This window comes from Ambystoma mexicanum, chromosome 1p (assembly GCF_040938575.1).
Source record: "Ambystoma mexicanum isolate Mex_15411 chromosome 1p, UKY_AmexF1_1, whole genome shotgun sequence".
Taxonomy (NCBI): domain Eukaryota; kingdom Metazoa; phylum Chordata; class Amphibia; order Caudata; family Ambystomatidae; genus Ambystoma; species Ambystoma mexicanum.
In genome coordinates this window covers 1,277,869,576-1,277,894,172 of record NC_090921.1, presented here as the reverse complement: position 1 = coordinate 1,277,894,172, position 24,597 = coordinate 1,277,869,576, and the positions used below count along the sequence as shown (strand labels likewise).

General features: G+C 45.7%; 1 long non-coding RNA gene across 1 annotated transcript in view; it reads left to right on the top strand.

The window, feature by feature from the left end:
* Positions 1 to 11,260, top strand: part of LOC138452897 (uncharacterized) — a 357,311-nt gene extending 346,051 nt beyond the window's left edge. The window contains exon 5 of the long non-coding RNA XR_011260325.1: positions 8,866 to 11,260. This is a non-coding gene — a long non-coding RNA (uncharacterized lncRNA). The remainder of the gene's footprint in view (positions 1 to 8,865) is intronic.
* Positions 11,261 to 24,597: the final 13,337 nt, after the last annotated feature.

Sequence of the window (24,597 nt, the reverse complement as noted above, 5' to 3'; positions counted from 1 at the left end):
GAGGGAGAAGTGGAAAGTGCGAAGCAGAGGAGAAACAGATAAATAACAATAATAAATAATAAAGGCAACAAACAGTGGTAATGCAGCCAGCAATTTGCAAGTGCTACGTTTAAGGCAGCAGGCAGGGTAGGTCTGATAAGTGCAGGAAGAAAAAGGGGGCGCTGTATGGGTACAGATACAGACCCCAGTGCAAGGGGCGGCCCGGAGGCAGTGCGGGAGGGTGGCAGGGTGAGCAGGTACCTGGGCCCGAAGGACTGAGGAAGGATACAAAGTGGACAAAGACAAGCTACAGTACTGCCAGGAGGAAGCGGTGTAATTGGGGCAGATCATATTTGTAGCACGGAGTAAGATAGGTCCAGACAGAGCCACAGCTGTGAGAAACACACCACAACCTAACACAATCAGAGAAATGCAGCAATTGCTAGGTTTGTGCAATTATTTCCGCACATGGGTATTTGATTACTCAACGTATGTCAGACCCCTACTGCAGGGACTCAAGGAAACACAGAAAATTAAAGGCACACTCGTATGGACAGAAGAGATGGCATAATGCTTTGAGGATCTCAAAATGGCTATTAGCAGTGCATCAGTACTAGAAACCGCAGATTATAATAAACCATTCTTTCTATTCTCACACTCAAATGGCTAGGGCATGACAGCGGTACTCAGACAGCGATTGTCACAGAAGCACAAGCCATTTGCATACTACAGTGGCCTTTTAGATCCAGTAATGCAAGGACACTTTCCATGTGAGCAAGCACTAGAAGCCACAGCATTTGCAGTGCAGATATCCGCCACCATAGTTATGGGATGCCCACTCACTTTGTATGTGAGCACGCAATATTTACCATTTTAGAGAGAAACAAATTAACACTTACCACAAAGAGAGCAAGTGGGTATGAGGTAATCTTGACAAATCCAGCCATCACCATAGTGAGGCGTCACACAGTCAACCGAGCAACATACAACACCACACCAGTTGAGCCTTAAGACAAAGTCCATGACTGCAAAATATATGAAGGAGAGCCAGACAAATTCAGCAGGGTGAGTGAAGACCCCCTTGACACAGGAGAAGTGTTTTATGTAGATGGGTCATCAGGCATAGCTCAAGAGAACCATCAAAGACATACAGGTGCAGCAGTAGTAAAATATGTGAGCAGCCAAGAGGACGAATTTCAAATAATGATGCAACAGAGATTATCCTCACACTATTCAGCACAAGCAGCAGAACCTGTAGCACTGATTGAGGCCCTGAAAATATCCACATATGAGGATGTCGCCATCTATACTGATTCTGCCTATTTGACATCTGCAGCACATTCAGGATTATCAAGATGGAAAAGAAGAGGTTACAGACGAGCAGATGGGTCACCAGTCCAACATGCAATTTTTCTAAGCTAGGCTAATCAAAGCATTGAAAGGCCCCATACATATAGCCATAGTGACGTGCACAGCGCACTCCAAAGGAACAGACTTCATTTCACGGGGAAATGCAACTGTAGAAGCAGCCGCAAAACAGGCAGTTTATATGCCCTTTCCAGAGGAAAGCCAAATGCCTGTTACCGCAGTACAGCAAGGAAGGCTACCAGAAGCATACAGTGCATTATCAAAAGAATGCATAAAAGTCTAGAAAGCATCATAGCCCAAAATAAGGGAGGCAGTTCCCATTGATTCAGAAGGGTGTGGGCAGATGACAATATATACCATGCCCACATATGGATAAGTGTCAGGTCCCTGCCAGTCTTGCGCAGAGGTTGCACAAACTCCTGCCTCCCCATTGGGTCTTGGAACCTGGGATAGTGTAACACCACAGGCCGCCGCAACCTGCCGGGCAAAGAGGGTTTAGGGTCCACTGGATTGGTTGGGTAGGGGGAATAAGGGTAACCGAGTAGAGGGTTAGTTAGAGGTTGTGGATGGGTAAATGGTGTTCGGGAAAACCAGACTCCAATGTCCCTACCTGGAGTAGGTGATCTCTGCCCATTCACTCCATGCTCACACTGTCACACACACACGTTGTTGACACTTGAGTTGCTCTAGCTCCCTCTAATGCCTCCTAGTTCTACCTAAACTGAGAGTGTGAACCTTCTACTGTGGATACGATTTCCTCATGTTATCCTCCTGCACCCTAGCAGCGTTTATGTGTACATAACACATTTACTTGCATGTAACAAGTTTGCTCAATCAACATTACTTTGGGAGCACATAGCCTCTTACACATTAGCCTTAAACAATAGTAAAAATCACTTAGCTTCGGCTGTTTTGTTCGTTCTGCATGCCGCTGTCCGGGAGTCCGACTCCTGCCTGGGAGGCTCTGCTACAAGGCAAGCCAAAAAACTGTGAGAATGTGCAGCAGAAGCAGCTGTACATATTATGGATGGCAAGCCGCTTTACACATTTGCAGTCATACAATGGCCGTTAGCCGCCTTGCGACTATAAGGGGTTCCCAGGTTCATGTGGCCATAAAGGTACACAGCCCATTCATGCAGCAATAAATTCCATAATTGTCAATGCGGGCAATTTGCTTCTGGATTTAGCATGCGACTGTGACATTCCCCAGGCTGTGCTGAGTCATGTCCTCCCAAACGCTCTGCTGTAACATGAATGATTAGCATTCTTTAAATAGTAGCACTGGAGCGCATATTTGGTATAATGCTGCACTTATCTGTAATGAGGAGTGGGGCCTACAGCTGGCGCATGCAGGGTTCGGCCCCACGAAGAATAGCCTGCAGGAGCCCTTCGATCACATGTCCGTTCAGCATGAAATGCAGTAGCAGTAGAGTGAAGGCTTGTGGGCGTGGCGTTCCTAGGCATGGTTCTGGCTGTGCTGGAAGACTCAAGCTCACACGGGCCTTCTGGGAAGTGCAGTCCAGAAGTGTTTCTCACATTGCTTGTCCCTTTCCTGCAATGCAAACAGATGAGCCTCTAATGTAATTGTATCTGGGTTCCTTCTTCTTATTATTATACAGTATTCTTCCTCTACTCATGCCGCATGCTACAGTTCTCCCTTCCTCATGCCTGCGGCATGTCTTTTCCTGACAATAAGAATAAGTTGATTAAGATGTTACCACCTCTTACAGTGGGGGCGGGTGAATGGATCAGTGCAATAGAAAATTATACAACAGGGGCTACCCTAGCAATTGAAGATATGAAAAGCCTAGTAACCAGCATAATTGTAGATCAGACAAACACTATTTGGGAGCGAACATGCTACCCAGGGGTTCGATTAAAGAGTGATGCACATGATGGGGCTTCATTTAATAACTGTTGAACGCATGTATGGGTGCATTGAGAAGGTTGTACCCTGATAGACCTGATGTAGGTGCCATAATGGCATGCACAATGAAACATGATGAATATCCTGTATTGTATATTCAGTCCATTCAGGAAATGTGGTGCAAAGAGACAGGGGAACATGGGAAAGAACATACCATTTGTCTACCATGTATTAAGAAAAAGGCTTTCCCACTGAAGTACAAGTATAACTAGATAGGATTGTAGGCATGGAAGCGAAAGGATGGGGTGAGATACAGGCACACAAAGTGCATTTTTACAAGTGCAAGCGCGAACATAAAAGAGCAGCAGAAGAAAAGGCACAGCGTGCAGATGCCAAATGAGTGCAGAAGAAACTAGCGAAAGTTATTATGGAGGGAGCGGAAGTGACAAATCCTACAGATGCACAACAGCAGTCAGGACCATCACAAAACTCTGGAAACACTTCCGATAACAACCAACAAGATAAGGGAGGGTGCAATGGGCAAGGGGTAACTCACTAAAGGGACACAGGGGAGGATTTGAGGATTACAACCTCAATTTGGAGGGGAATGTTGGACCTGCAGGAAGATGGGACATATGTCTAAGGATTGTCTAAGCAGACCCCCATGCAATATCACCCAGAAGCATCCAAAGCCCTGTATTATGCACAAGGGCAAACACAGGGATTTTATGTTCCACAGCAAGCCACAGCCCTGGTACCAATGTATGCCCCAAGTTCCGCACAACCCCAGAACGTAGGCCCAGTACAAATCATCGAACCCACCCAGGGACATCCAATGCAGTACCGAACACAAAATATAATGCAAAATGTCACCCAACAAGCTCTGGCACACACAATTACAGTACCATGGGAGCAGAATGCCCTTCCACAGGGAACAGTTAGGCACCACATGGGAGCCATTGTTTAAAGTAGCAAAGCTTTCCCACTTCCAGGATCCAATACTTACACACAATAGGACAGCTCACAGCAAGCCCTGATGTGCAAAGTTCTCCAAATCAATCCAGACACAGATAAGGAACCCAAAGTAGGGGTGAAGATAGGGAACAGAATGTTTACCTTCATGATAGACACAGGAGCCCCCGATCTTGCATAACGGAAGGATGATTTCCATTAACAAACGACAGTATGGACACTCAGGGCTCTTCTGGGGAAATTATAAGAGTTCCTTTCACATAGGATTTACCCCTCACCATAGGGACTCAAGAGATAGTTGCACCGTTACTGTACAGTACCGAGGCACCAGTGAATTTATTAGGGAGGGATCTCGTTCAGAAGCTTAACATGGCCATTTCATTCACTGACTAAGGAATGCTGTGTTCAACACCATACATGCATTATAATGGATAGCTACAATCATACAGGCACTTTGCAGCACCAACACCATTCGAGCATTACCACTGCACGAGGTTCTATTTGCATATGCAGTAACCATTTCATTGTGTGGCTACCAGGAGTACAAAACGTAATATTTCGGCTGCCAGCAGAATTTGTATTCATACCAGCAGTGCCACATGAGGAAACCCCAGGAACTATTTTCACGTTACACATTTATGCAGTGATCATGAGAAAAGATAGACGTGGGGAGACTGAGCAGCATTGGGGCAGTTAGAATCAAACTCGAACTAGCCGCCATACTCCCCCGAGTGAAGCAATACCTATTGTCAAAAGAAGCAGATAATGGGATTTATCACACAATCAAAGCACTACTTGACCAAGTGATCAGACTCACCATGGAACACGGCTATATACCCATTGAAGAAAGTAAAGGGATCATCATGGAGATTCCTTCAGAATCTCTGCCGTCTGAACGATATAATGGAAGCAGAATGTCCGCTAGTTCCACACCTAGCATCAATATTGTGCCACATACCCACTGACGCAGTCAACTTTTCTGTGATAGATCTCAAGAACGCATTCTTTACAATACCATGCATCCAAACTCACAACACCGCATTTTCATATTGTGGAAAGAGATTCCAACACACTCGATTGCCCCAAGGGTATTCCAAATACCCCAGTGTTTTTAACAGGGTCCTGCAGATGAACTTCGGGAATATCAACATGGCTTGTGCAGTTCTACAATACGTGGATAACTTAGTAGTGTGCAGCACAGATGAACAGTCCAGAAAAGACACAGTACAGCTCCTGACAACACTTTTGATTGATTGATTGATTGATTGATATTTTATTTCTATCGTGCTCGTACACAAGTGTTTCAGAGCGTGACAAGGCAAGGGAGGGGAACAGGCGAGAACAAAACAGCGATCTTATTAGGCCCAGTGACATTGAGAACGCGCAAGTGAATAGGAGAGGCGGAGGGGAAAAATGCATGGAAGGAGGGAGAAGTGGAAAGTGCGAAGCAGAGGAGAAACAGATAAATAACAATAATAAATAATAAAGGCAACAAACAGTGGTAATGCAGCCAGCAATTTGCAAGTGCTACGTTTAAGGCAGCAGGCACGGTAGGTCTGATAAGTGCAGGAAGAAAAAGGGGGCGCTGTATGGGTACAGATACAGACCCCAGTGCAAGGGGTGGCCCGGAGGCAGTGCGGGAGGGTGGCAGGGTGAGCAGGTACCTGGGCCCGAAGGACAGAGGAAGGATACAAAGTGGACAAAGACAAGCTACAGTACTGCCAGGAGGAAGCGGTGTAATTTGGGCAGATCATATTTGTAGCACGGAGTAAGATAAGTCCAGACAGAGCCACAGCTGTGAGAAACACACCACAACCTAACACAATCAGAGAAATGCAGCAATTGCTAGGTTTGTGCAATTATTTCCGCACATGGGTATTTGATTACTCAACGTATGTCAGACCCCTACTGCAGGGACTCAAGGAAACACAGAAAATTAAAGGCACACTCGTATGGACAGAAGAGATGGCATAATGCTTTGAGGATCTCAAAATGGCTATTAGCAGTGCATCAGTACTAGAAACCGCAGATTATAATAAACCATTCTTTCTATTCTCACACTCAAATGGCTAGGTCATGACAGCGGTACTCAGACAGCGATTGTCACAGAAGCACAAGCCATTTGCATACTACAGTGGCCTTTTAGCTCCAGTAATGCAAGGACACTTTCCATGTGAGCAAGCACTAGAAGCCACAGCATTTGCAGTGCAGATATCCGCCACCATAGTTATGGGATGCCCACTCACTTCGTATTTGAGCACGCAATATTTACCATCTTAGAGAGAAACAAATTAACACTTACCACAAAGAGAGCAAGTGGGTATGAGGTAATCTTGACAAATCCAGCCATCACCATAGTGAGGTGTCACACAGTCAACCGAGCAACATACATCACCACACCAGTTGAGCCTTAAGACAAAGTCCATGACTGCAAAATATATGAAGGAGAGCCAGACAAATTCAGCAGGGTGAGTGAAGACCCCCTTGACACAGGAGAAGTGTTTTATGTGGATGGGTCATCAGGCATAGCTCAAGAGAACCATCAAAGACATACAGGTGCAGCAGTAGTAAAATATGTGAGCAGCCAAGAGGACGAATTTCAAATAATGATGCAACAGAGATTATTCTCACACTATTCAGCACAAGCAGCAGAACCTGTAGCACTGATTGAGGCCCTGGAAATATCCACAAATGAGGATGTCCCCATCTATACTGATTCTGCCTATTTGACATCTGCAGCACATTCAGGATTATCAAGATGGAAAAGAAGAGGTTACAGAAGAGCAGATGGGTCACCAGTCCAACATGCAATTTTGTAAGCTAGGCTAATCGAAGCATTGAAAGGCCCCATACATATAGCCATAGTGATGTGCACAGAGCACTCCAAAGGGACAGACTTAGTTTCACGGGGAAATGCAACTGCAGAAGCAGCCGCAAAACAGGCAGCTTATATTCCCTTTGCAGAGGAAAGCCAAATGCCTGTTACCGCAGTACAGCAAGGAAGTCTATCAGAAGCATACAGTGCATTATCAAAAGAACACATAATTTAGTTTCAGGAGAGAGCCCAGCAGAGGAAAAAGCATTCTGGTTAAAAAGAGGATGTACTCTATCACACACCGATATTTTCTGCAGACAAAACAGCACGGGTAAAGTAATAATGCCCATAGAGCTATTGAACATTGCCCTAGAGCAGCTCCATTTTCCAATGCATGCACGTAAGCAGCACATTGCTGCTGACATTTGCGAGGATTGGTTTGTACCAAATCTGTCCGAACAAGTCGATATGTTCATAGCAAATTGCACCACATGCCACAAATTTCATCCTGGACATACACTCAAAACATTGAAGGCAACATTGCCTCTCCCTACATGGACATTCAAGGAGCTTCATATTGATATGGTGAACAGATGCAGCACATACAGGTATGTACTAGTGTCCAGATTGGGGCGGGACAAAGTTCCTCCGGGTGCGGTAATCTCTCTCCTTCTTTAGCGGTAAAGACCTGCCGCGAAGGGTAGCCACAGTGACCGCTAGATGTACATAGCAGTCCTGGGACCCCGCTTCTGCAGACAGGCGGTTAAGAAAGGGAAAAAGCCGGAAGGCGTAAAAAACCCTTTCGTCTGGATCGAAGCCTCGTAGAGGATGTTGTGGAGGTTCCGAGGGCAGGTGTGGTCCGGAGAAGAAAACTTCCGACAGCCAGGCGGTCGGAGATTCTGAGAGGGAGGATGATAGAAGTCAATGAAGGAGATTCCACAAAGAGAAAGGGGCGAGGAAAGGTAGGAATATGCTGGAGCAGGATCCCGGCCAGAGAGAGAGAGAGAGAGAAGAGACTACTCGGAAACGGTAGGCAGCGAAGGAAAAAGTACAAGAGAAAGAGCGAGGGAGCCAACCCAGCAGGGTGAGAAAAGAGTAGAGGCGGGGAGCGGCACAGACAAAAGGCCGAAGAGGAAAAAAACGTAGCGTTTTACCCAAAGGAAAGCAAGGCAATCTAAGGGGGTTGCAACGCAACGGCATGCCGGAAGTACACGGCATATATACTTCCGGGTAGCCGTTGGAAGCAACAACTAGACCTGTAAGCAGAGCTAAAACCGCATCCTACCATGGCGCAGACGCCAATGCGGAAGTAAGCCCCATCCGACGCGGCGGATGACAACTAGTGATATTGTGCCCATATTCCCACTAGATAGAGGCCAGACCTTGTGTCAGTGCAGATGCCAAATCAGTCGCCAGGTTTCTAGTGAGGGAGATGTTTCCTAGATGGGGTATATGTGAGACTTTGAGGTCAGATAATGGGCCCCACTTTGTGAATGAATTTTCAGGAGACGTTAATCATCTGTTAGGAATATGACAAAAGCTAAGTACTGCTTACCAGCCACAAGCAAATGGGGTGGTAGAGAGGATGAACTGCTTGCTAAAAATAAAGCTAGTTAAGCTCTGTGATACTCTTAAAGAGAGTTGGCTCTATTGCCTGCCATTGGCCCTCTTCAGTTTACGTAATCAGCCTGGCAAGGACTACCACCTTACACCCCACATGGTAGTGACAGGAAGGAGAATGCATGCCCCAGCTATGCCCCCACAATCATTGTCAAATGCACACTGGAATTCAGATTTGTTGGGAGAGGAATTCAATGTATATCTTAAGAATATGTAAACCTGTGCAAAGTTCCTTTCTTCACAGAAAGCCATCAAAGCATGCAAAAGGGCCCCATCGGTACAGCACAACACAGTGACAGAGGAACCTCTTCAAATTCAACCTGTTGAAAAAGTCTACGCAGGCCAGCACGTGCGACGGTGAAATGATCTGAAATTCACTGGACCCTACGAAGTGGAGCGATCAACCCCAACAGCTGCCAAGTTATAGAATCGTCGAGCATGGATGCACTTCATAGATCTGTGTAAATACGCAAGCACAGCACTGCACATTGATGATCAACAGACATCAGGACTCAGATAAAGGAGCAACAATGAAAGTTTCGTATTATTATTGATCTATAGAACAAGCAAAAGATGAGACTGAAGCCTTTTGGGCACAACAGGGCAAGTGCAGCAGTCAATAGCCAAGAAGCCAAGGCAAATAACCATACAATTGTAAAGAATTTGTTTGTAGGGATATGTTGTCTATTTTTCTCTCTCCTTCTTTCCTTTTCATTAACAAAATGACTAAATGTAGGTATTAGAGGTACTAAGCATAATGGTACAGAATGTACTCACACTTAGAAATAACCTTGTGACCAGAAATAAAAGACAAGTGAGTGAAGAAGCAAATAGCATGTTAGATGAACATCACTCAGAGGGTACCATTGTGTGGCACCATCTTATGAAGGCCATTCGCAGGGTCCTGGTAAATGAGTCATGTTATATATGTGGGCTTGTCCTGCATGCGGTTGGCACCCCCGTACTGTTCTTATCACAGGAAGTGCCAACTTTAGAGGCCCAGTGGTTAGCACATTTAATAATACGCAGAATACAAGGATAATTCCAGGGAAACACAGTTCATATAAAGATGGAAAAGAGATCCAAAGATGAGTGTGAAGGAATGGGAAGATATGAAGAAGCACAATATCCAGCAAAACCCCAGATGGTTCTAGAAGTTACAACATTTTGGAACAAGAAATGGGTGAAGGGGCAGGCAGTGTTTAATGCTGAGGGACTAATGGGATTCACAGAAAAAGAAATAATGCAAACAGACAAAAGCTGTAGAAATGTATGGGCATTGTATATGAATAAGTTGACAAGTCGCATCAGCATGAACAACCTGTGAAAGTACAGAAACACACTTGATCTTTGTTTTGTTTCAGAGGAAGTGTCCCCGTTGGCAGCAACAGCAACTGTAATCAGACGTACTTAATGCCAGCGTCAATTGAAGGCACAGACACTATAATGGACATCCTGTTGCAATGCGGAAATAAATTCTATCATCATTTGTCACCCACCTGGAGCGGCTTCTGTTCACTAGTAACTTTGCATTCCCCTGTTATGATGATTCCGAAGAAGCATGTGATATTGCCCAAAGGACGACCCTAGACCCCTGGACAGCAAGCAATGATTGTAGGACAAATGAACTCACCCAGGGTGCAGAGAAATAAATGTTCTGGATATTTTTCAAAGGAAGCTGACGAAGCCTTGGGGAAGGTAACTGCACAGTACTTATTTTTTTCAAAGACTGAGGTATTCTTTACCTCACTGCTAGCCCCAGGGATACAGACTGCTACCAATTCAAAATGGCTTCAGATAATGTGCTGGAATTTTATGGAGCTCTCAAACGCCACAGAGAACGGTCTCAATGCAATTTGTGAGGAACTTCGTGCACTCAGTCTTGTGGCACTTCAGAACCGAATGGCGCTCCACCTGCTTACAGCAATAGAGGGCAGGGTCTTCAAGAAGATAGGCAGTACCTGCTGCACCTATGTGCCTCCCAACGATGCAGACAATGGGACTTTAACCCTCGCTGTTAAGCATATGGCCAGATTGACAACCAACATGGAGAAAGAAAGAGGAGTTGTTAAGGATGATGGCTGGCTAGCGATGCTCACATCATGGATCCCCCAGTGGCTCACCAATTTTTGCCAAGTTTTGTTTCCTATCCTCATCTTCCTGATAATACTCTGGTGTGTGTATCTAATAATTGCTACTTGTTGTGTGTCCCCTGGTAATAAACGTAACCTCCTTGACGTTATGACAGGTAATGCCAATCCTCATTGAAATGATGAAAGCTGTAAAACGGACTCACAAACACAGGTAGGAGAGATAAGAGGGTACCCAACAGTTAGACAATGTTGCCCAAATGACGCTCTTTGGTCACCAGCCCAAGATCCAGAAAATTACTTAGAGTGCTACATAAACATTAAATCAGATTGGCCAGCCAGCTACTTAAGATACACCCCATGAGATTATGCCATAGGTGGAGGAGATTTAAGATATATATATATATAAAATATGGATACCCAGGAATGTCTATGACTGGCAAGAGGAGGAAGAAGATTATTAGAGAGAGTTTAGAAAGCAATTCATTCCTCATGGGATGAAAGGGGGCCATTTTAGGGAGTATGAAAATGTTGGCAAATACAGCAATGTTGGAGAATACATCCAATGCACTAAACATGCATGAAAATACAAGCTGTGAAAGTCACTATGAAAAGCCACACAGCATAGGAGCAAGCAGCCCCATAAAAGAAATGACAAATGTCATCCTGTTTTGAAATGGTCCTTATGGTGACAGTGGAGACCAGGTCCATTCAGGAGCGTTCCATTCATAGAGTACACCTCCTCATCCAACATGGCGGCTATACTGGATCTGTCATGATCCACAGAACGCACCCCTTTTGGACTTCCTGGTCCTTGTCACAACGGGGCTTGCACTCTTTGATACTCCCAACATGGCTGTCTAACGTGGTACGCCTTGCACCAGCTTCCACGTCGGACGTAGCACATTCTACAAATAGACCACGCCCCCGTGGCCCTGCGTGTCTCAACGCTATGGCTGGTAGTGACTAGACGTGTGCTCCGTAGTTCGCTGAACTATTCTCCTCCTTGGTTCCCGGACCCTCTAATTTCCCAATTCATTCCTCCCTCTTCTCTTACCTTGTTTCCCGGATTTCGTGTACCTCCTTCGTGTACACTTCCTTGCTTCCTGGACGTCCTGAGCATCCGAGTATACTGGAATGCTGAACGCACGCTCGAGTCAGAGGAGACTCGCGCGGGCTTGTACAAAACCCGATCCGTGCGCAAGAAGTCTTCCTCCAAGAAATCCTGCAAAGAGCGATCTCAGGTGAGAGGGGGGAATTCCGTGACAGTTTGAGACGCCTAACGACTGAAGTTGAAACCAACATGGAACAGGCCATTCAGGATCTCATGCGTGTCATGCAAGAATTAACGACCGAGGAGCAGAATTTAAAGGCAGAAACAACTAGTTTTGTCCCGCGATTCTGCCACAAAGGAAAGCGTGCTACTGGGTGGCATTGTAGACAAATACGATAGGTCTGCAAAAACCCTTCGTGGATTCCTTGACTCTTGTTAAGTCCACTTTACCTTTAAGCCCTACTATTTTTCAACTCCCAGGGTGAAGGTGGGCTTTATAATCTCGCACCTCTCCGGGAATGCACTGACTTGGGCTACTCCATTAGTCAATTCTGGAGATGCCCTCCTGGATGATTACGATGGATTCATACAGGCCCTTAAGACCATGTTTGACCGCCCAGAACAGGCCTATATTGCCCAGGAACGTCTACTTGACTTTCGGCAAGGATCCCAGGACATGCTTACGTATGTCACACGATTCAAACAATTGGCCAAGGAAGCGGATTGGTCTTCAGAAGCAAGCTTTACTGTTTTCCGAAGGGGCCTAATGAAGAGATAAAAGAGGAATTAGCCAGAGTGGCTCGTCCAAGTTCATTCCAGGCCCTTATGGATCTTGCCATGCAGATAGACTTTTGTTTCCAGGAAAGGAAGGCAGAGAGGAAAAAGACCAAGATGCCCTTCCAGAAGGTTTCCCTTGAGACCTTATTGAAACCCGACCCTACTCCAGTCTCTGGTTGTGATCCAGAACCCATGCAAATAGGGGCCTTCCGTGGACCCATATCCCTGCAAGAAAGGATGAGAAGGATCCACACGGGTTTATGCATGTATTGTGCCTCGGATAAACACCTAGTTAGAGAATGTCCTCTAGCCCCTCCACGGCGTTCGGGAAATGCCAGCTCCCGATCCTAGATGGAGCTTCGTTGTTTTTTGTTCCCAAGAAAGACACTAAAGAGCTTAGACCTTGTCTTGATTATCGTGGATTGAATCAGTGCACCCTCAAGGACCGCTATCCCTTGCCCTTCATCTCTGATATCCTGGAAGCGGCGAGAGGAGCTGTAATCTTCACAAAGTTGGATCTCAGGGGTGCCTACCATCTGATCTGTATCAAGGAAGGAGACAAATGGAAAACAGCCTTTAGAACACCCTTTGGTCACTTTGAGTACTTGGTCATGCCCTTCGGGCTTGCAAATGCCCCCGCAGTCTTCCAAAGCTTCATGGATAGGGTGTTTTCTGACATGTTGTTCCTCTTTGTCATTGTTTACCTGGATGATATCTTGACTTACTCCAAGGATCCTCAAAAGCATGAAGAGCATGTAAAGGCAGTTTTGCAACGGCTACGTGAACACAAACTCCTAGCTAAACCCGAGAAAACCTTTTTCATGTCACTTCTGTTCATTATCTAGGATTTGTCCTTAGTCCAGAAGGAATAGGAATGGACCATTCAAAGGTAAAAGCTATACTATCTTGGCCTGTTCCCACTTCTGTGAAACAGATTCAATCCTTCCTGGGGCTTGCCAATTTCTACCGGAAATTCATACCATCCTTTTCGGAGATAGTTCAACCGATCATCACATTATTGAAAAAAGACACCCCCTTCCTCTGGACCCCAGCCCAGGACAAGGCATTCCAACGATTAAAAATGGAGTTTACTCAAGCCCCTATCCTTGCTCAACCCGATATTAATCGACCATTCCTAGTGGAGATGGATGCCTCTAACTACGCCATAGGAGCAGTGTTAAAGCAAGAATTTGAGGATAAATTAGAGCACCCCATTGCTTACCTCTCACGCACCCTGACTTCCAGCGAGACTCATTACTCCATCTTGGAAAAGGAACTGTTGGCCATCCGTCAAGCCTTCACCGAATGGCAGCATCTTCTTCTGGGAGCTAAACATCCTGTCCAGGTCCGTACGGACCATCAAAATCTTCAAGTTCTGCAATCTATGGAATGTAGGAATAGCCGTCAAGCCCGTTGGGCCTTCTTCTTAGCCCAGTACCAGTTCCACATCCATCATGTCCCTGGATCACAGAACATAATTGCTGACGCTCTATCTCTACGTCCTGATTACGATACTCTTGAAGATCGGGCCTACCCAAAGATGTTTCCCCACACAATTTTTGTAGCTCAAGCAGTCAGTCTCCTGGAAGACATTTGAATGCAAACCCAGTCCTCTGAAATTTGGAAAGAATTCACAGGAAAGAATCGATGGAGTCTAAAAACTAGATATGGATATTTGTTCAAGTACAATGCCTTGGTCATTCCCACAAAGAGACTGCAACTACGAATTATTAACCTCTGTCATGACACTCTTCACTCCGGGCATTGTGGTGTCACTAACACCCTTCGTCTCGTACAAAGACAATTCTGGTGGCCCAAAATGAAAACAGACATTCAACGGTACATTCAAGCCTGCGCAGTCTGCAATCAAAACAAACATGATAACAAGAAACCGGCAGGTCTCCTACTTCAACCTACACCTCCTTCTAGGCCCTGGGAGTTCATCGCTACAGACTTTATCGTGGAATTACCACCATCTAGGGGTTATATGACAATCATGGTCACCATTGATCTATTCACCCACATGGCCCATTTTACACCATTGTACAAATTGCCATCTTCCTCAGAACTCGCTGGCATTTTCCTGGAACATATATTTCGCCTTCATGGACTCCCTTCCAAGATCATATCAGATCGAGGACCTCAATACATTTCACAATTCTGGAAACATCTATGTCGTATTCTAGGAATCCAACGTGCTCTCTCATCGGGTTATCACCCACAGACTAACAGAGCTACGGAATGTGTAAACCAGACTCTGGAACAATACCTTTGTTGTTTCGCCACCAAGGTACAGGACGACTGGTCACTCCTCATACCCGTGGCTGAATTTGCTTACAACAATGATCATTCGGCAGTCAAGACCAGCCCTTTTTATTGCAGCCAAGGATTCCACCCGTCAGTTCTACCTTCCATTCTCCCACATCCCACACCTGTACCAACAGTTGACTCCTGGATTGAAACTCTCATCAATGTTCACAAGGAAGCCAAAGAACATTTAGAAAAGGTCCGGACTCACGTTAAACATTATGCGGATACCAAAAGAAGACCAGGGCCTTCTTATGCCGTCGGTGATCAGGTCTGGCTGTCCTCGAAACTACTGCCTCGACATTTATGACCAAACAAACTAGCCCCCCTTTACTATGGGCCTTTTTCCATAAAGGATATCAAAAACCAAGTCTCATTCCGGCTCAAGTTACCAGACTCCTGTAAGAAGATTCATCCAGTTTTTCACACTTCATTATTACAACCTCACATCCGATCCTCCCGGAAATCCTGCAGACCCAACCCCATGGTTGTGGACAATCAGCTGGAATCTTAAGTATCCAGAATATGCGACTCCAGGTATAAACGGGGTCAACTTCAATATTTGGTCGAGTGGAAAGGATATCCTCCGAGTGAAAGAACCTGGGAGCAACTTTCCAATCTGAATACCCCCCGATTGCTCAGAAGGTATCATCTCATACACCCGGGCAAACCTGGTGGAACAAGTTTTCGGAGGAGGCATGCTGTCATGATCCACAGAACGCGCCTCTTTTGGACTTCCTGGTCCTTGTCACAACGGGGCTTGCCCTCTTTGATACTCCCAGCATGGCCGTCTAACATGGTACGCCTTGCACCAGCTTCCACGTCAGACGTAGCACATTCTACAAAAAGACCACTCCCCCGCAGCTCCACGCGTCTCAACGCTATCTCTGGTAGTGACTAGACGTGTGCTCCGTAGTTCGCTGAACTATTCTCCTGTCCTTGGTTCCCAGACCCTCTAATTTCCCAATTCATTCCTCCCTCTTCTCTTACCTTGTTTCCTGGATTTCGTGTACCTCCTTCATGTACACTTCCTCGCTTCCTGGACGTCCTGAGCATCCGAGTATCCTGGAATGCTGAACGCATGCTGGAGTCAGAGGAGACTCGCGCAGGCTTGTACAAAACCCGATCGGTGCGCAAGAAGACTTCCTCCAAGAAATCCTGCAAAGAGAGATCTGAGGTGAGAAGGGGGGAATTCCGTGACAGGATCATTGCTCTCCAGCTCTATCGTTCTGTCCAGTTGGCCGGGGATTGCATCATCGAGGGGCGCCGCACTGCAACAGGAACCTCAGCAAATGTATTTAGTTGGCTGGGGAAAGTTGTTCAACGCGTCTCAACGCTAAGGTAATTGGCACCCTTAGCTCCACGCTCTGCTCCATTTCCTTCTGTGTTTCCCTCTCCGTTTACCCTGGCCCTCTCTCCCTGCTTCCTCCATGATCTATGTTCCTGTTTTTCCACCAGTGGTCTGTTCCACTGGATTCTGCCTCTTGGTCCTCCCTCCATCGGGACTGCCTGCTTCCTTTTCTTTCCGGAGGCCAACAGACTCGATATTTCACCTTGGATTACCTGTTTCCTTCTCCGTAGCCTTTGGGAGATTGCTCGAGTCCAGATTTCTTGATATCAGCTCTTCATATTATCAAAAGGGTTTTTTCATACCTTGTGGGTTTTTCCCTTATTCCTTTGGGGTTGACTTCGGGGGTCACTCCGGCTATAGCAGCCATTGCCAGACTTTGTGACTTCCGGAGCAGACCGCCCATACCTGCGGGATTCACATCTGCGGGATAAAAACGCTAAACCTGATATCAGTGCTAAACCTGACAAGAAGGCATTTCTGCATAGGCTGAACAAGGTATTAGTACCCATGCTTCATTAAGTCATAATGCTCACATACTATAGCTGAACATAACTGTGTGTCTGTAAACAGATTCAGCATCATTTAACATTAATTAGAGAAACATAAAAGAAGAAGTCATAATGATAATGAATGACTACAACCTCTTTAGTCAAATACACAGTACATGCAGGCCTCAAGATCTAGTTAGCTATCCCTGAAGCATGAATACCTCCCACCCCTCAGCAGAAAAAAATCAGCCAGTCTCTTGCAGAGAGGTGCAAGCATTCCCAGTTGCAACTTCCCAAAGTCAAAGACTGAATGGCGTGCAGTGATTGGTCATGGTGAAGTCAGAAAGCATTTTCCAGGCCTGAGTTGTGGTATTGAGGTCATGAAAGAGCAAAAGGAGAGATATCAGACCCCAGAGCTAAAGTACAGGACACTGTACATTGATTGGTCAAAACATATCGTCTTAGTTGAGTTCCCAAGTCAGTATACAAAAGAAATATACCAATTTATGTTCTTAAGCAGCACAACAACTGAAGATCACAAGTCAGTGAGAATAGAGCAATACACAGTGTAAAAACCTGCTTGTCGAGACAGAATGAATGAGGTGCAACACTGCTCTCAGTAGGATAATTTGTACTATCAGAGCACCAATTGCTAAGAGAGAAGCCATGCAAAACACTATCACCCATGAAGTAGGACTTCTCCTCGGAAGAGACTATTTTTTATTGGATGTATCTATTTGCTTTAAATGTGAACACTTTTGCCAGCCCTGAGTAAGAGACATTTCCTTATATCTTTAGTTGTTCACTTTTAGTGTGAGGGACAGATTAGCATGTTTTGGATACAAGGACAGTTTACATAATTTTGGTGATAAGACACAGACTGATCTTTAGTTTTAGTTTCCTAGACAAGGAAACTCTCATTAGGATAGGGACAGAGAGGCCTTTATCCAACTCTTTTATTTTAATAGAAATGTCTAATGTTGAAAACATTACAATTTTGTGTCAACCTCTCATTTCTGAACCTTCACAGTGGACACACTAACACTCTGGGCTATGTTGATGAGTGGGATTAGAACCTGTCATCAGCAGTTCACGCACTGATGTGTACAGCAGCCGCATCAGCCTACTGAGCTATCACACCGGTCTGCATGACAAACGTAAATATTGACAGCAAGCACATTAACTCAATGGTGTTGACACTGTGTGTGCAGCGCTCCGCTCTCCCCAGTACCGACCCACTCACTCCGAACATCCATTGCGGTACCTTGGGCACCAGGGTTGGCCAACTTGCATAGCGAACTTGTGATGTGTAACGAGGAGCCATGCATGCCTACTTCAGCTTCGCATCTCAAGGGGTGAGAGTGGCTGCATAACTGACCGGTGGCATTCTCAGCAGGGCTGGCATTCATCATCTGATCTATGTATGCTTTACCCGAGAAAAGAGGCCCTATGTTCCCGAGGCCAACCGGGCAAACTCGTGGTGTCCCGGTGGGCCAGTCCAGGCCTGTTGCCTGTCCATAGAGAGGTTAGTCAGTACATCTGAGAATGTCTCTGTGAATGTAGGGCTGTAAGGGGTGTGTCATAGATCAGTGGTAAAGTGAGTGTTGTTGTCTGGATAATGTTGCATTGCACAATGGGGGATTTTAGCTACGTTTCCATCTGGTGCTTGGTGAGGGACCTTGTCGGGAGAGCTGGAGGCTGCCTCTGAAGGCATCAAAAGCTTCTGCTTGGAGTAATGTTTGAGGTCCCGGCTGTGGTATTCAGAGGAGGCTCTCTGGTGTAGAATAGTGGGTTTTGTGACAAATGGTGTAAAAATAGGTAAAAGGAGCTGTTACTGGTTTGGGTGGTTATTTGGGGGTGGCTATGTCTTGAGTAGATGTGTGGGTTTAACATGGTTGATGAAATCAGGGTGTTTGAGGGAATCTTGCATGGTTGAAAGGGGTATCATGTTTCCTGGTTGGTCCTGGTGACTGGCGGGTAGGATGGAAGATATTGGAGAGGTTTTCCAGGGAAAAAAGGTCTACCAGATCAGGGGATAAGGAGTTATTTGTCCAAAGAGGGCCCCTCATCGCTTTTATTTTGTTGGCAGTTGGTCTAGTTCTTCGGCCCTTCTTTTTTCTGATAGTGGAGGACAGGTGGTGAGTGAACAGTGGTGTTTGCTATTACAGGGATGTCTTTGCTCACCATCTGGATTTTTGAGTTTGGTGGCTGCATTCAGGTGATGGGGGGGTGCTTCTTGACGGTGCTATTTCTTATCTCGACTTCTGATCCAGTTCTTAGGGAGCAAGTTGTACTAGTGGAGAGAGCAGCTAAGAAAAGGTCTGCAACTGTCACAATGTAAGGCCATAGTCCACTCCTAGCAGGAAAGAAACGTGTGACAATATCGCCTGCTTGAGTCATGAGATGAGTGTGGAGGTGAGCAAGGGAGCTGTGTGCCACCACCTCTTCTATGATGCAGAGCTTGATGGTGTTGTTGGTAGGTTCCACTGGTCCCCCGTCAACACTTGGATTAGGGGGCACATGCTTCTCACATGTTTGGCATAAGAACATCTGGCGCTTTAAGAGCTAGGCAAATAAAGAGACCCAGGTGCAAACATTCTGTATCTCACCCTGTGGTGGAAAATATACAAATGCTGCTATTCATTTAATGCCTTCTATGTCTTACTCGCAAAGCTAAGCTCCACTTGCGCTTGCCATATTGAAGTATGAGGCACTGTCTCGAACCAGCCTAACCTTATGCGGTTCCGCTTCTTATATATTTCTGCTTTGACCCTGACAAGTGAGATGTAGAACACTGCCTCAACCAGCGAGATGGAGTATGTGTGTAGAATTAGCCACATTAGGCGGATGAGGCACTGCCTGAGCCCTGTGAAAACCATACGTATACCAGAATCTGCTGACTTGCTAACATGTATATGAATATGTCTGCTCCATGTTGCAAAGTGCCCTGACTCAGGCGTGAGAAGGTAGTTGATGTTTATATACCATTTTGTAAGAACCTTGAGGAACTGGTTGGAGGTGTATACTGTGTCCATTGAAGGTTATTTGGTATGCCCTTTTTCTTCGAAGACCATCTTATGTGATGATATAAAAGCCATGTATGCCAGGGAAGGGGGTGGCTGTACCGTGTTCAGCCCGAACACTTGGATTGGGTGCTTCGTGTTGTCCTGTTCTGTGGATGTCTGTATGCTGCTTTGCCAGCTGCCATTAAAGACTCTTACCAACCTTCCATGCGATTGGAATATTGTTGAGTAGTGAATTGTCTATGTCACTTGCCGTGACTTGAATTCTTGCTGCCCTGTGGCAAAAACCCTGAGGTTGCCGGATATGACTCTCAGCGATACCCAAGTGCCCAAGGTAATACGGTTTTGTCTGAAGTGAAAGATCGCTGGCAGGTGTGCGCATGGGATTCGGATGAAGTAGGCAGAGCAGCCACAGAAGAAGTACTGACAAAAGCGTGGGTTGGTGAGCGCAGTTAATTGCATTGCTATGCGCTGTGGCATTATGCCTTTTTTTGTTGTGTTGTCTCAGGTAACGGGTTGAACGAATCAAGTTCTGGGAATAGTCTTGGAATAATCAACAGAAACTCTGAAAGGTATCCTGCTTATCTGATGTCAATATGATCTGGTAAAAGAAAGTGGCTGGCTACCCCATTTTACAGAGAAATAACTAGGAATGTGGCTGTAACACCCAGGCATTGCAACAATGCAAAACAGTGAGAAAAATATACAAAATGAATAACTGATGATGATAATGAGAGTAGGGAGAGAGGAGTGGGTCTTGAATGCATGAACCTGCTATGGATGCGAAGAATAATATTGGATGAGTGACCTATTTTCCTGATTCAGCGAGGCTCCTCCTTACCTGAACCCTACAAGGGCCATTTGATCGTGAAGAAAACGTTGTTTCACCTCTTTCTTGCCTAGTTCAGGAGCTGTTATAGGCTTTCCTTTCCTGCGCTTGTGTTTTTTGTTCTCGACTCTCCCCTACACCAGTCTCTGGATCAAGTCTGCTCTGTATACTAGGTAGCTTGCTCAGGGGAACACAAACTGTGACAGGATGCCTTCGGCAGGAAGCACAGTTAACGGGAGATGAGATAAATCTGTAGAACATTGTAAAGTGTATCTGAAATAACAGTCATTGGGAGGAGCAGAGCTTGTGCTGCTACATACAAAACTCTGGGTAGTGACGCTACAGTGGTCAGCATGAGCTGGATCGACTTCACCAGCCTCTGGGTGTAGTAGCGCCAGCCGCTGACAGAGCACGACACAGACAGCCCTCAATAAGCCATTCCTTGTGTTCCCCTGTAAGAATTGGTGCTAGCCAGCCTGGAGAAGTGCTGCTTCCTCCTAAAGGAAGTCTAGCCCACTTCAAATTTACACATCACTCACCCATAACATGTAAGTTCCTGGACAAATGGCAATATTAAACTCGATATGACCCAGGGAGGCTCATTTGACTTAGACTGTATCATATCCTTGCCAGGTGCTGTGAAGAATCCCTCACTGAAACCCTGACTAAAGTCTCCTCCAATGCAGCCAGGGGAAGGCATATGCTTTTTGATCCCAGCTGATTCTGGGGGTGGTGTACTGCGGGAGGATCACCTGGGTGGAGACAGAGCCCAGGGTATTGAGGAGATTCCGTGGGATGAGACACAGTATTTTTCCTCCAAAAGGGAGATTCTTACCACTACATCAGAAGAGGTTATGGCTTATTATCATTTTAATGTATCCCAACCTCCTATTAAATCTAAGGTGCTAAACCCTAAGGTTTTAACACCAAAACATATTATACCAAACGAAAGAATCCTTTTGGTCCTTAAAATCAAATGTCCACCTCAATACCAAAGCAGTGGCGTAACACATTATTTGGGGGCTCCCCTGCGAGCCATGCTGCGGGGGCCCCCCAGTTCGGCAACAAATCATGGGTCGCGCCACACTCTGGGCCGGCCTACATTACCACGCTTGCGCAATACGCACAAGCGTGCTGCTTCAAGGGTATGCCGCACACTGTACTAGGAGCATCATATATATATGTGTGTGTGTGTTTTAATGCATTATACAGCACGCTTTCTGAAAAAAATTGGCTAAAAAGCCAGAGTGTTTGCAATTGTTTTGTAGGGTATTACCAGTCCAAAATTCCAATACATGCAAGGCACCAGCAGTGCACAGGAGCATTAATGCTTTCAGTAATTGAATATGTTGCTATGAAAAATGCATGCCACAATGAAAACATGTCCAACTGGCTGTACAATGTAGACCAGTCTAGATGCATACTTATATATATATATATATATATATATATATATATATATATATATATATATATAAGAGGAGAAAGTGAACCGCACTCTCCGCGGTCAATGAAAGGACCAAAATCCATGAGGAAACACACATAGCACAGCTCACAAAGAAAGTAAAGGTTAATGTGACCAAAAAATAAACAAAAAATACACAAAATGCAGCTGGGGAGCAACGGTAAAAACAGAGGCAGGATGCCAGTACACACGACCCGCACACAACGCGTTTCACACTCAACTGAGTGCTTGTTATATATTTTTTTAAAATTAATTTTCAACAAACAACACAAACCAAACTTGCAGTACATATTATATAATTTCTAATTTTTATCACTCAAACAATATCTACTGCTTCCCTGTGGTCCTCTCACCCCCTCAAGCCTACTCTCCTACGCATTCTGTTTCTTCATCTTGCAATTGGAGTCCTCATCCCGTGTTTTGTGCTGGGTCCTGATCACTAGACCAGTCTTGTGTGGGCCCAAATATCATGGCTAGTAGATGTTTCCAGGCCATCAAAGTTTCAGCTTCCTCCTCCCCGCCGGAATTGGTAGCGTCCTGCCATACTGCAGTTTCAGCCTCTGCCCATTTCTGTAGGTCTTTCCACCACACTTCTATTCTAGGACTGCAACATGCTTTCCATCCAATAACGACTCTGCGCTTCGCAAGTATATACGCACAATCCTTTAATTTGCTAACGTGCTTGAGTTTACATGGTCTGGGGAACCCTCCTATCAGGCATGCCCACACTGTGTCCACCATTACCTTAATCCCCTTTTCTGCCAGCCTATGTGCCACTTCTCCCCAGAATCTCTTGATTGCTGGGCACGCCCAAAACATGTGCACCATTCTGGTGTTCTCCTCGTCACATTTGGGGCATGCTTGTCTTCCTGCATTTCTAAATTTAGCTATCCTTCGGGGTGTCATATAGGCTCTATGGGTAACATATAACTGTATCTGTTGCAACCTTGCATTCCTTGACACTTTCTTATGGTACCCTTGGGCCCTTTCCCACATTCCGACAGTCATAGGGGCACCCACTTCCTCTTCCCAGTCCAGCCTCAGTTGTGCCAGTTCTTTCCCCACTTTGAACATCACCATCTCATATATTCTAGATATCTCATGCTCTCCCTCTGCTATGTTATATATTATGTATAATGTGGCGTCTGGTTGATCTTCTAGTTCTATTTCGGACCATTTCTCTTTAAACCACCCCATGATACGTGATATATTGTCCAGTATGTAACCCTGTTTCCTCCAATAGCCTCTCAAATTCTTTAATCCTCCCTTTTGCCATATGTCTCCCATGATTGCTATCCCTACTGGTTCCCAATACTTCCTGATCATCATCATTAGCTGGCTTTCTTTTCCTGCCAGCGCAACTAGTGGCACTTGCGGGGAACACAGGGATGGATTCTCCGTTACCTGGCAGGCTCTATGCCATATTTCCCATCCCAACATCATCATCTTCGGGCGCACTCTCATATCTGCTTTGGGCAGCCACATCATTTCTAGTAGGAAAAATGGGGCACATACTAGCCTAAACAGCCTAGATTCTGAGGTTGGGTCTTCTGACAGCCATTTTGCCACGTATTGTAATTGGCTAGCCAGATAGTACATTTCATAGTTTGGCAGTTTTATTCCCCCTTTATCATGTGAATTTTGCAGCTTCCAGTGGGCAATTCTTTTCCTCGTCCCACACCATAGGAAATCCCTACACATGCTGTGCAATCGAGCAAAGAATCGCTTTGGTATTAAGTATGGTATGTTGCAAAAATAGTGCAGCAGCCTCGGCAGGACCACCATTTTCAGCAATGCCCCTCTACCCATCATCGCCAAGGGAAGCTTTGCCCAGAACTTCATGCTGTTTTCAATGCTTTTGATCGCTTTCCCAGTATTATGCAGGTGCTCCGCCTCCACTGTATGGTGAATATTTATCCCAATGTATCTAAACGTGTTGACCTCCCATGGTATTTGTAAAACAGGTAGTTGTTCTAGCGGGATCCCCTTATATCTGCCCAGCGGGAATATGCATGATTTTTTAGGATTCACTGCTATAACAGACAGTGACGCGAATTGCTCCATTACCTCTAGCACACATTGGAGGTTTTCCTCGGGGTAACATAAGTACAGAAGCATATCATTGGCATACAAGGAGATCAAGTGCGGTTCCCCTCTTATGGTGATTCCTATTATGTTGTACTGCTTCCTTAAGTATATTTCCAGGGGCTCTAGGGCTAGAATATACAGCATAGGGGACCACGGGCATCCCTGCCTAGTACCCCTACTAAGTTGCCAACTCTCCGATATTATTGCGCCGTTTTAACCCTAGCCAGGGGTGCGCATATAATAGCTGGACCCATCTAAGATACCCCGGCCCTATCCCGTAATTGGTCAGGGCTACAACCAACCAAGGCCATTTGACTGAGTCAAAGGCCTTTATTGCGTCTAGTGATACAGTTGCCATTTCGCCAGCCTCCCCATTCGCGTATTCAATAACTCGATGGAGCCGTCTCTGATTGATGGTTATGTTCCTATTCGGGACATACCCAGTCTGGTCGGGGTGTATCAATTTGGTAATGACTTTCCTCATCCTTTTTTCTAGGACCGCTG